This window comes from Podarcis vaucheri (assembly GCF_965113315.1).
Source record: "Podarcis vaucheri genome assembly, chromosome: 10".
In the NCBI taxonomy this organism is placed as follows: Eukaryota; Metazoa; Chordata; class Lepidosauria; order Squamata; family Lacertidae; genus Podarcis; species Podarcis vaucheri.
In genome coordinates this window covers 33,584,160-33,598,815 of record NC_138748.1, presented here as the reverse complement: position 1 = coordinate 33,598,815, position 14,656 = coordinate 33,584,160, and the positions used below count along the sequence as shown (strand labels likewise).

General features: G+C 39.6%; 1 long non-coding RNA gene across 2 annotated transcripts; it reads right to left on the bottom strand.

Moving 5' to 3' along the window:
- Window positions 1-1,960: 1,960 nt before the first annotated feature.
- Window positions 1,961-14,425, bottom strand: LOC309542312. 2 transcript variants are annotated; one of them, XR_014224187.1, is made up of 6 exons: window positions 14,288-14,425; window positions 13,464-14,195; window positions 11,890-11,958; window positions 9,575-9,704; window positions 3,387-3,452; window positions 1,961-2,197 (listed from the first exon to the last, which is right to left on the bottom strand). It is a non-coding gene; the product is annotated as an uncharacterized lncRNA (long non-coding RNA). The 2 variants fall into 2 exon arrangements; XR_014224188.1 differs by having other exon boundaries at window positions 13,568-14,195.
- Window positions 14,426-14,656: the final 231 nt, after the last annotated feature.

Sequence of the window (14,656 nt, the reverse complement as noted above, 5' to 3'; positions counted from 1 at the left end):
CCATCATTTTGATGTGAACAGAGGTCATGACCACGGATGAATTCTTATGACATTTGTGTGTGTATGTCTATATATAAAAGGGTAAAAAATTATACATATGTATATGTTTGTGTATATACATATATTCTTTTTTGGTGATCACTCATAGCCAAGTAAGATTGCCTTCCATAAACATGGTTTTAACAGTGAGTCCGTAAGTGACTGTGGAGGCCAATTCTGGATCCACACGTCCTTCCACAGTGGGGACATTGGTTTCCAAGCAGGAGTTGATCATGGTGTGGATTTGCCAAGCGTGCCTTCCTCTTAGCACGTTTCTCGCTTGTGTCCTTCGAGTGTCTTCAAAGACCATAACACCTTTGGTAAAAGGCAAGTGTTTCCCAATTGTTGGTGTTTATACTACATTTTTAAAAATTTGCCTTGAGACAGTCTTTAAACCTCTTTTGTTGATGACCAGTATTACGCTTTCTATTTTTAAGTTTGGAATAAAGTAGTTGCCTTGGATGACGATAATCAGATATACATACTGTATATACGTGTGTGTGTGTATACGTACACACACACACACATATATATGGTTGGGGGTTGTCGCCCTTCAGATGCTGTGGGACAAAACCTCAGTTCATTGGTCATACTGACTGGGGCTGATGGGAGCTGGAGTCTTAACAGTATATTGAAAGCCACAAGTTCCCCACCACTAATCTACTGGAATAATATGCTTATAAGGGTTTTAAATAGTAAGATGTGGTACCCACTCTGCTGCGTATTTTGGTATTGGTAAGTAAAGCGACTGTAGCTCCTGACAGAAACTGATTTTTCTATCCTGACATGCAGGGGTAAGTTCCAGAGAAATGAAGGGCTTACTTTGGGTAAGCTTAGGAACATAGGAAGCTGCCTTGGTACCAAGTCTGAACAACAGTCCATCCTGGTTCAGTTTTAGCTACACTGACAGGTAGCCATTTATCCAGCGGTCCCATCAGGGAATCTTTCCCAGACCTAACCAGAGGTGCTGAGGATTGAACCTGGGACCTTCTGTATGCAAAGCAGATGCTGCAGGCCTTTCCTTCACAGTTACAAAGCATGAATGTAATTGTGGTCTGTAACACATATGGGTTTCCTTTTTCTGTATGGTTTGCCTGCAACAAGAGAGGTCTAAGAGAGCATTGGTGAAAATAGTATAACTCTACAATTTATTTACACTCAAATAAAAACAGGCAGGGTTCTTGTGGGACCTTAAAGACTAACACTCTCGTTACAGAATATACTTCTCCCTGTCCGTGAAGTGCTTCTGAATTGCAGGTATAATCCCATTTTCTTTTGGGGGGAAAGAGATAGCAAACATACTGTCAGAAGGAAAGGAAATGCACAGATGGTGATAGTTACATTAACAGTAACAGTACATTAACACAAAAGAAGAGTTGATAACATAGACATTTTGCCATTCGAAAGCTAATTAAGACGTGTAGTATGGATTTTTTTAAAAAATCCTTTGATATTGAAACAGTCATCAAGCAACACTTTCAAAGCAGGACATAAAGATTCATGCACACTGAATTTTTTCACCCTTTTACAGTTCCCCCTTGTGTGTTAGAGACACTTCCTATAACATTTTTTAAAAAAGTCTTATCAGAGCCAAAACAGCAAAGAAAGGAAATTGAGGTATCTGTTCAGGTGAAAACATAATGTAGTTCTGAATCCAAAGCAATTTCTTTCACTGGAAAAAATGCAGTGGTTTGAAGAAAGGAGAAAAATATATTTTCGTTAGCCAATGTAGCTGTCTTCTGTGGGTTTCTACTAGTATAAAAATCTGGCATTAATTTAAAAATGCTCTTAAAGGAATGCAAAAGCATGATAATAATATCTTCAGTGTTCTCAAGCTAAGAGGAAGAATCTTTAGGGAAAAATCTAGTACATGTCTTCACAAGTTTCTTCTCAAGATCCCCAAAGGAAACAATAAATGTAGCTACCTTAACCATTTTATTTTCTTGGGTTTGTAAACTGCAGACACACCTTTCATCACCAGAAATCGCTTTTTTTCTTCCTTTTACTTCATCATTATTTTGCAGCTACCATGCTGTAATGTTAGGATCTTGCTCAAGTGAGGAACACAAGAAGCTGCTAGTCTGGTATAGTCTTCTCTGACAGACAACACTTCTCCACATTAACTGACCTGATTCTTTAAACTGGAGTGAGTCATGGACTTTATGCAAAAGAAATGGGGAAAAGAACAAACAGTGATGACCACTGGAAAGCAAAATAGTTGTAGTGATTATTAATTACGTACCATTGGTGCTAACACAAACATCCTGGCATTCATAAACTGATCAACACACAATGTGTTAACTGTAATCTTGATTAAATCCACAGGTAACAGATTTGAATTGCCTGATGCAGCAGTATGCTTGCCACTTGAAGGGAAAGGAAAAACTCATGGGAACAAACTTAGCTTGCTGGGAAGGCAGCAGGTGTAGAAACTTGCTACTTAAAAGTAACTGTTCAAACAATGCTTGTGTAAACCCTCAGTGAATATGCACTGTTTCAATAGAGTTTTTCTTCTCTTGAAATGTGCTTCTAAAAACACTTTTAAGTGAAGTATAAAAACATAGTGCAAAAGAAAATAAATCCTCTGTAAGTGAAAATTGACATATTGATATATTTGGTGTAAGATGCTTTTCTTACAGTATAAGGCAGCTTGCAAGACATTTAAAATACAACAACATGGAAAAACATTATTGGGGTATGGTGGTGGGCAAAGTTGTGTACATTACTGCCCCCTTTCTAAGGACCTCTTCAGATGCTACTGGAACAAAAATATTAGGCTTCAAAAAGTCAGAACATCTGAAGACTCAGAGGAACACAAACACATTTATTGCCTCATTTCTTCTTGCATCTGCCACCAGGATCCAGAAGCTGTGAGAGGCAACAGCCACCTAGATGCAGGTATCCTGCCCTATGAAGGACTACCATCTGGCATCTTCAGTAGTCATTTTTAGGTCAGGATAATTTCTTCTGATATCTGCTGCAGCCCAGAGATTCAAAATCAGAATATTCAGATGTTCTGACTTTTTAAGGCCTGATATTTTTGTGATTCTACTTTGAATCTTTAGGCATTTAGAGGACACAGGGAGGCTGAGGAAAATTATTTGTGCTTTCTCTTTAAAATATGCTGAGTAACTTACAAGCTCCCCTGATCTCAGTCTTTCTCTCTTTTATATGCACTCTATGGAACATCAGCTGGGGCTTTATATTTATGCTTCCTCTGTTACAAAGGCACCAGCATAGCAACTAGAAGACAGCTGTTCTGTATCTGTCCGCCCCCCCCCCCCCACTCCTTACCTCCAAAACATCATTCAGTTGAACTCAGTGATACTGGCAAAACTTTGTCCTACCTTCACTGAACAGGTTTTTCCAGGCTTTCAGTAGAACTGTTCTTCCCTTTTCAACATATCTTAGGGCTGTTTGTAAAGAAGAAATCAGTTGTGTTCACTATCTCACCATTAATGTAATTCTGTCTTCAATAATGATTTTTCCCCCTAGCAGTTTTAAAAGTTTCTCTGAAGCTTTTGTAGTTTAAAGTATTGTGGGCCATATAGAGATGTCTGGACTCTGAAGGGCCAAATTCAGCCCTAGGGCTGTTATGGTGAATTTGGTATATAAATAGGAATTATTATAAGCAGGGAGAAATAAGAGTAGCACATGAAGAGGCTGAAATAAACCCTTTACACTTTTCTTTGGTGATGGAGACCATGAAGGCCAGGGCAGTTAAGGGTTTCTCACACAGACGGTAGACTTGGAGGAAGGTTTTTAAAAGGAGGGAGGAAAGAGGTGGCACCATGTCGCTATTCCAGGAGTTGCACATTGGGGAGCAAAAGTGTGAAATAGACCTTTAAAGAGAGCAGGCTATGATGAGGTCAAAATAAAAAGTTCTACATAAAATATGTTGGGGCGGGTAGACTGAGGAGGTACTTGAACTTAAAGATCTGGAATTTGTCATGGATGTAGAAGTTTGTTAGAAGACTAGGCAGGGATTTGAGGATTTGTGGTCTGAATGATGGACAAAATGAATGATGTTGGCTCAACGTTCTTAATAGATAAGGGCTGATGAGCAGGCTGAACTATTTCATGTGTAGATGAAGGAACAGTAGCAAGTTGTTATTTTGTCTTGAGCTTGTTTGGAGGTTCTAGCAGGGGAGCGCAGCTATCGTATACCCTTGACCGAAGAACGGTACACTCCTTCTATCTGGGATGGTCGTCCTCTTCCACCGAGCGCGCAGCTTCGGGAGGGACGCACATGGAGCGGTGAGGGAGGAAGGGGACACCCGCCTAGCCAGCCAGATCAGCCGAATCAACCCTGGCGATCAATGGGGTGACAGATGTCGCAGCCAGATCGCCCTCACATCCAGAGGGCAAGAAATCCAACAAGTAAAAATCTATAGGTATCTGGGAATCTTATTCCAGAGCAATCCAGGGTGGGCAAGTCATCGCACAAATGCCATAAAACAGGCAAAGTGCACCTCATCAGCAGTTGCCCGTTTTTATTATCAGAAAGGTAATCAATTTATTCCTGCGGCCAATCAGATTTTTCAAACAAAAGTGCAAGCCCAGATATTCTATGGAATCCCGCTATGGATTCAAGCATATAACAGTGATTTAAATAAGATTCACTCCAGCTTTCTGAGACGTATTCTTGGACTCCCAGCTGCGATCAAATATGAAACAATGTGTGCAGAAATAGGCATACACACAATGGAATACTGGGCCTGGTCCACCTCAATAAAGTACTGGTTACGGTGCCATTTTCGCTGCTCTCCATCAAGCCTGCTCGCTGATCTGCTCAAAGACTCCTATAAATCAAGATGGTATCAGTACCTCGAAAAAAAGATTGAATCTTTAGGCATCGAGCTGGAGCCCCTGAATAATTCTAATGAGCAATACATTTTCCATAATATCCTAGCTAGACTAAAGGATGTGGAGAGACAAAATATTATGGCAGCTGTAAATAAAATTTGCTCCCCCATATTCTATGACTTAAATATCTTAGATAGCAGAGTCAATTACGTCACTAAATTAATAATCCCAGCCCAACGTAGGGCTTTTATGCTGGCCCGGTTGAATGTCTTTCCCTCAGCATTTGTCTGGGGAAGATATCAAAACATCCCTAGAAACAAGAGATTCTGCAGATGCTCTATGAATGTCCCGGACACTGTAGAGCATATTCTCTTTCATTGCCCATTGTACAGTACGCTCCGTCAACGCGTGCTGTCCCCTCTTTTGGGTGGTCTGGAACCCCAGCAAGGTGAATGTGCGGGATTCTGCCTATCCGACGTTGACCAAAGGGTAACGGCGGGGGTAGCCGAGTTTTTGGCTGCAGTCCTCCAAGGAGCAGGTTAACAAGGAAAACCACTGATTTTATATGTATATATATATATATATATATATATATATATATATATATATATGATTGTAGCCAACTGCTGCCTTTTTATATATATTTCAAGGCTTTTACATGTTATTTTCCTTCTTACGGTTTTTATTTGCATAATGCCTAATAAAGGTTTGATTTCAATTCAGTTATTTTGTCTGTTGATGCCATCCTCTTAAGATACTATATAAGATACTATATTTCATATTAGGGCCCAATACATGCTCTGTTTCAATTTGGAATTAGTATAAATTACAAACCTGTATCAACTGAGTTCATCTGTATACATCAGGTATGCAGAAACTGGCTCTCCAGATACTTCTAAACTACAGCAGCCATCATCTCAAACCTTTGGCCATGCTTACTGGGGCTTCTGGGAGTTGTAATTCAGCAACATCTGGAGGGCCAAAGGTTCCCCACAAGTGAGCTCTCTACATAGTTGGAATTGTATTCCACACTTTCCCCAAAGAACTGAGATCAGGTCTCCGTAATAAAGGTAAATGGCAAGACAGTTGCTACATCATGGCAAACTGTGGTATGGTTTCACATGACATAACGTGGATTGAAATTAGCCTGAGCAAGTCTCAGCCTGAATTTATTTCGGAAGCATTTACTTTCAGTTCCTTTTCAAGTCAGCTTGCTGTTTTATCCAATCCTTGGATTGTGGTTTATGTGTATCATGTTAAACCATGGTTTAGCATGATCTACAAATGTAGCTAGTGACTTAACCTGAAGCTAGTTCGCCATTGAATTTAACAACTGAGTAAGGATTCATGTCCAACCCTCCCATGCTTGCTACTGTTTATTTGAAAATGAATCTTGCGATTAAACATTATAAGATTACTGCTTGAGTATTCACAACAAAGTTAGAACAAGTATGGCTTGGTAGATCGTGTTGGAACTTGTATCCAAAATTTGGTGTCAGATACCAAGTATACTTTGTGGGAGATTTTAAGATCTGTGGTATACAAGCACATGCATCTTGTGTTGCTCATAATTCTACATTACGTTTGTAACCCCAATCCATAGAACCCTTTCCCCACAATATTCCCCTGCTTGTATCTATCATGGTAATGAATTCTGGTTTGTGGCCATACGTATTTTCATGAGCAATATTAAGTATTCTTATGAATTCAAAATTTCCTGTATTCACTGCAGAACTGAACTAAGCTTGCGATGAGTAGTGTTCAGTCCAGCTTTTCAAATATTCAAATCAAAGCCTAGGCTTACCGTACCATCCTACACCTTTTTACTTAGATTCAGATTTATTTCAGTGTTTAATCAGAAGTGGTAAGAGGTATCTTATTTAAGTCATACTTGGAGCAGAGCCACTGATCTCACTAGTCTTAAATTAGTCAATTGATTTTTAGTGTTTCTGCTCTGAGTAGTTGGCTGCAACTACAAAGCTGAAAGGGAACCATCAAACCACCTGCCAATGTGGGAAATATACTACAGCACCCCTAAAAGGATGGGAGCCACCTTTGCTTTAAAACCTCTAACAAATTAGGCCCTACATTCTTGTGAGGCAGTATGTTTCACTGTCAAACATGGTTCAGCTTAGTTTTTTGCAAGGTAAAATTTTATAGTATTGCAACCCCAGACTAATCTGTTAATCTGCCATTAAAAGATTAGAAATTGTAATTGCCTTTGGGATGCCATTTCTAAACACATAATGTTGTATACGTTGTATTAGATTGCAAGTCAGATTACAGCATTTTGGAAGTGGTGTATCCTAATTTTAGACATGGGACAACACGATGACTCAACAAGTAGAGGAATGGAATAAGGAAGTACAAGGGTTCCTTGGTTGCTTAACTTATTTTTATCAATAGGTGTGTCTATAATTGTGGTTTCTTAATTATTATATGTTAAATTAGCTCAAATACATTCTAAAACTGAACTAAATGCTGAAGTGTGTTGGAAGCCACATGAACAATTCCTGTATCCCAGTGATGTTGAGTAGAAAAAATTCAATTTCAAAAGTTATTTGTTTTTATTGCTAGTTATTTTTAAGGAGCTTATTTTTCTTTTTCATACATTGCTGTGATATTTCTAATACAGTGGTGCCCCGCAAGATGAATGCCCCGCAAGACAAAAAACTCGCTAGATGAAAGGGTTTTGCGGTTTTTGAGCTGCTTCGCAAGACGAATTTCCCTATGGGCTTGCTTCGCAAGACGAAAACGTCTTGCGTTTTTTGCAAGTTTGTTTCCTTTTTCTTAACACCGTTAATACAGTTGCGACTTGACTTCGAGGAGCAACTCATAGAACGCGGTGTGGTAGCCTTTTTTGAGGTTTTTGGTGATTTTTGAAGCTTTTCCAAAATGTTTCCGACACCGTGCTTCGCAAGACAAAAAATTCGCTAGACGAAAAAACTCGCGGAACGAATTAATTTCGTCTTGCGAGGCACCACTGTATAAAGTGATTCAGCAAATAATAAACAAATTATCCAGATAGTGCATTGCCTCTTAATCTATGTTTCAATTAGTGTTGGAGGCAAAACCAATTACTAGATTAATACTTTCAAAAATGTGGGAACAACCATGATTGTTTCTTTACACCTATAACTCCTGGTTCAACCTGCCATCTTCCTTGTAACTGATGAACTTAATCAGCTATTTCCAACAAGTGAGGTAAAAGGCAATCGCTTTCCTATCTTTTGTCCCCAGCACACAGAGGTACATTTATGTGGTACATGGAAGTTCCATTTAGATATCATGCCTGTTGACTGACCCAGGTTGTCCAATGTATTTGTACAAAGTAGTATATGATTTCAATTGTAATTGATCCAAGGTGGGTCACAACTGGAGTACTACCACCAGGCAAATATACGGTAAAGGATTAAGAAATGGTCCCCAGAAGCAAATTTGAGTTAAAAGTGGGTCCTAACATGTTATAAAAACTCACATAGAAGTCAAATTATTAATTAGAAACCTATTTAAACTTGAGAGACCAACTTCAAACTGCACAACTAAATAAATTCAGCCATACCTAGGTGCCTTAACTCCCATGAAATAAAAAATGAGAAGAAAAGGGGATCACCACTAAACTACCAACCACTTTATATATAAGGGGATATAAAATTTCTGTACAGTGGAAGCTGGTTTATTCATATGTTATATAACATTATTGATATTGCACCCAATTTTGGCACCCTTTTGTGCATTATTTGTTTTCTACATTGTTTGGGTTCCACCCTCCTTTCTTCTTCATTAGTGCTGTTGCTTGACTAATAGTGCAATCCCATGCGTATTTTTTCAGAAGTAAGTCCTTATTGTGTTCATTGGCACTTACTTTTAGGGAGCTGGATAAGGGATTGTAGTGTAACTCTTGTATAGCTTATAAACTTGTGGCAATAATTCCTGGAGGAATTCCCCTAATACTTTTGCATGATTGTGGGATCTTATGCTGAAACTGGATGAACTACAAAACTCTCTCATTTTAAAATAACTAGGTTAATGGCTGCTTGCAAATAGGCCAATTTAGCTTTTGAGCTGCTTATACCACTCCCTCAGGTGTGACTGCAACAATAATCCTAAATTATTAGTTTCTTTCAAAGAGATTATAGAACTGCTTAAAGTGAAATCCTTCCTTTTTTCTTTTTTTCTGGCAACTATTTTGGTAAAGCAGCAATGGTCGGTCTCCAAGACTTGGAACTTTACACTTTAACCCTATGAACACGTATACTTAAAATTGCATTAAAATGGCTAATCCGTGAAGCTTTCTATAGCACACCATCTTGCCTTTTGCAAAATGCAGCTTTGCAATAAGGAAAACAAGAAATAATAACTTTTGCTAGGATTTTATCTCTGAATACTGAATGATTCTCAGAATAGAGAGCAGAGCCCCAACTATTAAACTAGTCAACATGCCTAAGAAAGCTTTAAAAAACCCACAATATAACCTTAAAACAGAATTTATACACTTGAAAGTTTCTTGTAGGCATCCACTGTAGATCCACTGGTTAGAGACTACAGAGCAGGTCATCCAAAGGTCTCTGCTGAGTGAATATGATCATGTGTGAAGAAGTGGTACTTAATATATTCTGTCTCTAGACCATTTTGGTCTTTATTTTGAATTGGGTCTGGAAGCCAACTGAGAAGCAGTGATGGTGATACAAAATTGGATAAGCATCAGTAAAAGTGCTTCTTTACTTACCAAGTAACTATAAGAGGAGTTAGGTAGTATTCAAACTCCATTCAAAAGCTGTTTTCTATGCAGTCCAGCTTCTGTAGCAAGTGCAAATAGCTATTTAGCATTCATGGCACCCCTTTCTCTATGACTCAGCCTCAGGGTAAGAAAAAAGTAAATAAAATGAGCTAAGCGTTTATCCAGAGATGACCATACTTAAAGAATATTGAAAATCCAGTGACACTTGAACTGTAACGTTAATTTACTAGATCTTGATGAGAAGACAAATAATAGAGAGTTCTTTGCATAACAAAGACTACTCCTGGCACAAATAACTAGCTTAACATTATTATTATTAGGTTAGTTTGATGTTGGAAATTGTGCTGCAATTCAGATCACTATCTTACAGCAACATATTAATGGTGGATCTGGCCACAAATAGCCTATTAAGCTTTCTAAATGGAAATCAGTTTAATTGCAAATAACCCTGGGTATGGTCCTTAGTCCTAAGCCAACTTGCTTTGTAAATAATTTTTATTAAAACTTGGCCTTTCAATGTGTTTGTAGGACTGAGATGCCAGAAAATCATGGTTAGCTGTGACTGATATGCCTCCTTCTGAATTCTAAATCTAGGGCCTCCTTCATCTTTTGAGTGTGTTGCTCTGTGATATTCTAGTGATCCTAATAAAGTTATTGACCTAATATGGATATTGGGAACACACCTGCCTTTTATTTTTTGTGTTATCATCTGCCTGTAATTTAAGTAGCACCAACCTTTTAATGACCAAGTTATTGTCAGCACCTTTTAAGGCTCACATGGATGGGAAAGTGGGGTGAAAAAACAATTTATTAAAAGTTGATAGGAAAGTAGAACAACTTTGGAATCTACTTGGGTGTAGCGAAACAGTGAAGTGAAAATAATTGCAGCAAAGTATTACCACATGAGAAATTCCATCTACCAAGTATAGATTATATCTTGCAATACTATGTACACTTGTTAAGGAATAAATCCCATTAGAATTGGCAGGACTTGTTTTTGAGTAAACATGTATTTATTACTGTAATTTTCAACCTTTCTTCCAAGAAGTTCAAGGTAATGTACATGGCTCTCAGTGTTTGAAACTCCCATTGTTCTAGGCACATTTTGCAACAGGGAATTTAATTAGCACAAGCTGTTTCTGCGCTCTGGGGTATTTTTTAACTGCGCCTAAAATTTCAGATTAAAACTGCAGAGTGGAAGAAAAGGAGGACCTTTTTCTGCCTCCCCACTTCCAGCTACTCTCTGAAGACTGTAGAAGAGACCCTCTTAATAATATTAGGGGCAGGGGAAGGAGTAGGTAAAGGTAAAGGTACCCCTGACCGTTAGGTCCAGTTGTGGACGACTCTGGGGTTGCGCGTTCATCTCGCTCTGTAGGCCGAGGGAGCTGGTGTTTGTCCGCAGACAGCTTCCAGGTCATGTGGCCAGTGTGACTAAGCTGCTTCTGGCGAACCAGAGCAACGCACGGAAACTCCGTTTACCTTCCCACTGGAGTGGTACCTATTTATCTACTTGCACTTTGACGAGCTTTCAAACTGCTAGGTGGGCAGGAGCTGGGACCAAACAATGAGAGCTCACCCCGTTGCGGGGATTCGAACCGCCGACCTTCTGATTGGCAGGCCCCAGGCTCTGTGATTTAGACCACAGCGCCACCCGTGTCACATAGGGAAAGGAGTAGACCACGTTAAAAATGAACAGAAGACTTTAGCTGCAGTTCATTCATTTTTAGCTTTGTACAGTGGTACCTCGGGTTACAGACACTTCCGGTTACATGTTTTCGGGTTGCACACCGCACAAGTACCCAGAAGTACTGGAACGGGTTACTTCCGGGTTTCAGTGCTCACACATGTACAGAAACACTAAATCGCACTTTGCACAGAAGCACCGAATCGCGACTCACGTGTGCACAGACGCAGTGCTGCGGGTTGCGAATGCTGCAGGTTTGAATGTGCCTCCCACACGGATCACTTTCGCAACCCGAGTTTCCACTGTATTCTTGTTATTTAAAAAGTGTGCCTAGACATTCTGTTGTTGCATCCATAACCTAGGTTTAAGGTGCTATTTAGCTCCTAGCTTTCATATCTCAGTTTCTAACACAAATTGCTCTCCCACTTCCTGTATTATCCTTACAAGAACTCTGCAAGGTAGAATAGGCTGAAAGTCATTCTGGTTCAAGATTACCTAATGTGCTTCATAGCAGAATAGGGATTGAAATTCTGGTCTTCGAGAAGACCAACATTCCGAGTCCAATGACCAATAACTCTGGCTCCGTCATAGGATCATATTGTAAAATACTGTAAAATACCCTGTTGTCCTTGTGTTGCAGAGATGTCTACTTTCTTTATTTGGTCACAAGCTTCTGGTTCTTGCCTTCCTATCTCAGATAAAACAACACAAAATAAATAAAAGATATAAAAATAATGTTATGGGCTCCTTTACCGCTCCTCATAATGAAGCAATGGATGTTCCTTCTAAAGCAAAAGACCTTAAAAAGAGAAAAGAAGGAAACATAAGAGGGGTTGAAAGGGAAATTGAGTATTTCTACTCAAGCCAAAGAGCTTATCACCAAAGTTGACTGTTGCTTTTCATCTAAATGCTGCTTATTTAAATAGCAATGTACTAAAACTTACATTTTAAAGTAAACTTGAAAGTCAGTGTAGCAGTGAAGTGGCACTTCCCTTTAGATATGTTTTTCTTTCAAGGATGAAACAAAAAAAAAGTGCTTTAAAGGGTACTTAGAAGTTATTATTACAGTAGGGGCTGTTTATTTAAACAAAAGCATGTTCTCCCTGCAGTCACTTGTAAAGAATGTTAAGGCCAAGTTACTTTGTATGATGGCTTTTTACACAGGCGGAGTGTAATGACATTTTTGGGGCCTTTATGTTCAACTTTGTGGAGGACTGTCTCCTCTTTCCTGCATTGAAGACTTAATTGAACAAACAGCATTGTATTAAACAGAAAATATTTAAGTGAAAAGTAGAGCAGGCATCATATGCTTCATTTATTTCAGGTTGGAAGAGGCAAGTCTGGGGACACTATGCACTATATGGGATTTCTAGCTACCGAAGCAGGGAGGGGAACAGAGAACCAAATATGACCCTCTGGGTCTTTTTATTTGCCCCTCAGAACCTGTTCCAGGCCACACTCCCTGACCCAGGCCACAATATTTAAGTGAATTGCACTGCATGAATGATAGCAGCAGCAGCAGCATCTAATTTTTTACCCACCCTTCACCATGCGGTCCCAGGTTGGGCTATAACAGTTTAAAAATACATCATTGCAAAAATTTGAAAAACATTACATTCAAGATGATTTATCTCAAATGTCAAAGTCCAGGGTAAAGAGGTGCATCTTCAGCATCTGTCAAAAGCTACATAATGAAGGTGCTAGAGCACTTCTTTGGGGCTACTGCATAGAATTCCCTCTCCCAGGGGAGCCCCCATATTTATAAGAGTGGTGGAACTACCAAGGGGGTTCCCTCTGCTGATCCTAACACCCAAGAGGGTCTGTAGGGAAGGAGATGATCCTTTACATATTTGGGCATAAATCATTCAGGGTGTGACTATTTCTTAGCATGTTACCATTAATTCCATTTCTTACAAAATGTATTTTTATTCCATCAATATGAAAAATCTTTCAAGAAATCTCAGTTTTAAAGCTGGTTCTGCACCAGATAAAAATTATACTTAGAAGTCTGAGGCTATCTTGTTTTAAGACAATTTTTGCTGGTGATGAACATATTGTAAGGTTTGGGTGTGTCTGTCATTTGGCCCCCTGCAAGAAGTAAACTAATGTGGGAACATGTAGATGGGAGTTTTCTGCCCATTGGGGGACTGAAAGAAGTTCATTGATATGACAGGAGGAGAAGCATTAGCATACTGTCTTTAAAGCTTTCATTCTAGGGAAGAAGTGATCAGGAGTCAGTGCCCTGAATATTTTTGTTGTTGTTGGCATCTCTCTGTCTCGGGAGACAAGGAGTGCACCTTTGGGGTTGAAGTCAAGCAGCTGAAGTTACAGCGCCAGCTGTGGCTGAGGATACCGATATGGGAGAGACATGCTTTAGCGCAGCTGTGGGAGCATGAAGAAGTCCTGTTGTGTTGCTGCAGATGCAGCATGGGGTTTCTTCTCTCTGCTCTCCTCCCAGCGGTCATTCCTCCTCTGGCCACTGCTGTGGATACACAACCTGTCTGACTCCAGGCACTGTGGTCATCTGTAAGGGATTTCCCAAACCGGGGTTTTAAGGTCAATTATAATCTGTTAAAACCAAGAAGTAGGGTGCATGCATGCCGAGTGCAATAGAATGCAGTAGTTCCTGACGGGAAGAATGTAAATCTGCTGAAATGCATGAAACTATCTTGTAACACATGACTGACCTCTGTGACTTGTGTTTTACCCAACAATTCTTACACTTACACTTGCACAACACATTTCAGGCTAGTGATTCTGGTTTGTTGTTGTTGTTTCTTCTTTTTCTTCTTCTTCTTGCATTGGGCCATCAACCAGACTGGTCTTACCAGAACGTTTCCTTTCCTTACAGGCCTCTTGGGTAATTCATTCTTTGTTCTTTCCTCATGGTGGGTTTCTATAATCTGGATGGGCTGTTACTGACATCTAGGTTAGGACAATGAAATAAGTTAACATATTGGGGTTAAAGTTAACAACTTAAACCCCTTTTTAAAAAAGAAAAGGCCATTCTGAAATACCTATGAGATGTTCTGCTGATATCCAGTATAAAATAGAATCCAAGTTCATTGTGATGTTGGGCATTCCACCTTATCAAAATGGAATGGCAGAAGTATAACTGTGAACTTCTTGAATCTCCCTTAGCTTCTTACACCTCCTTGAGGGAGCCCCATCTGCCTGCCAAGAATCCTGGAGAAAGAGGCTGTGTAGGTATCACACAAAAGTTATTGTTAAATAACAGAGTAATCATTTAAATTTCCTGCCAACCTAGCAGTTTGAAAGCACGTCAAAGTGCAAGTAGATAAATAGGTACCGCTCCGGCGGGAAGGTAACGGGCGTTTCCATGTGCTGCTCTGGTTAGCCAGAAGCGGCTTAGTCATGCTGGCCAC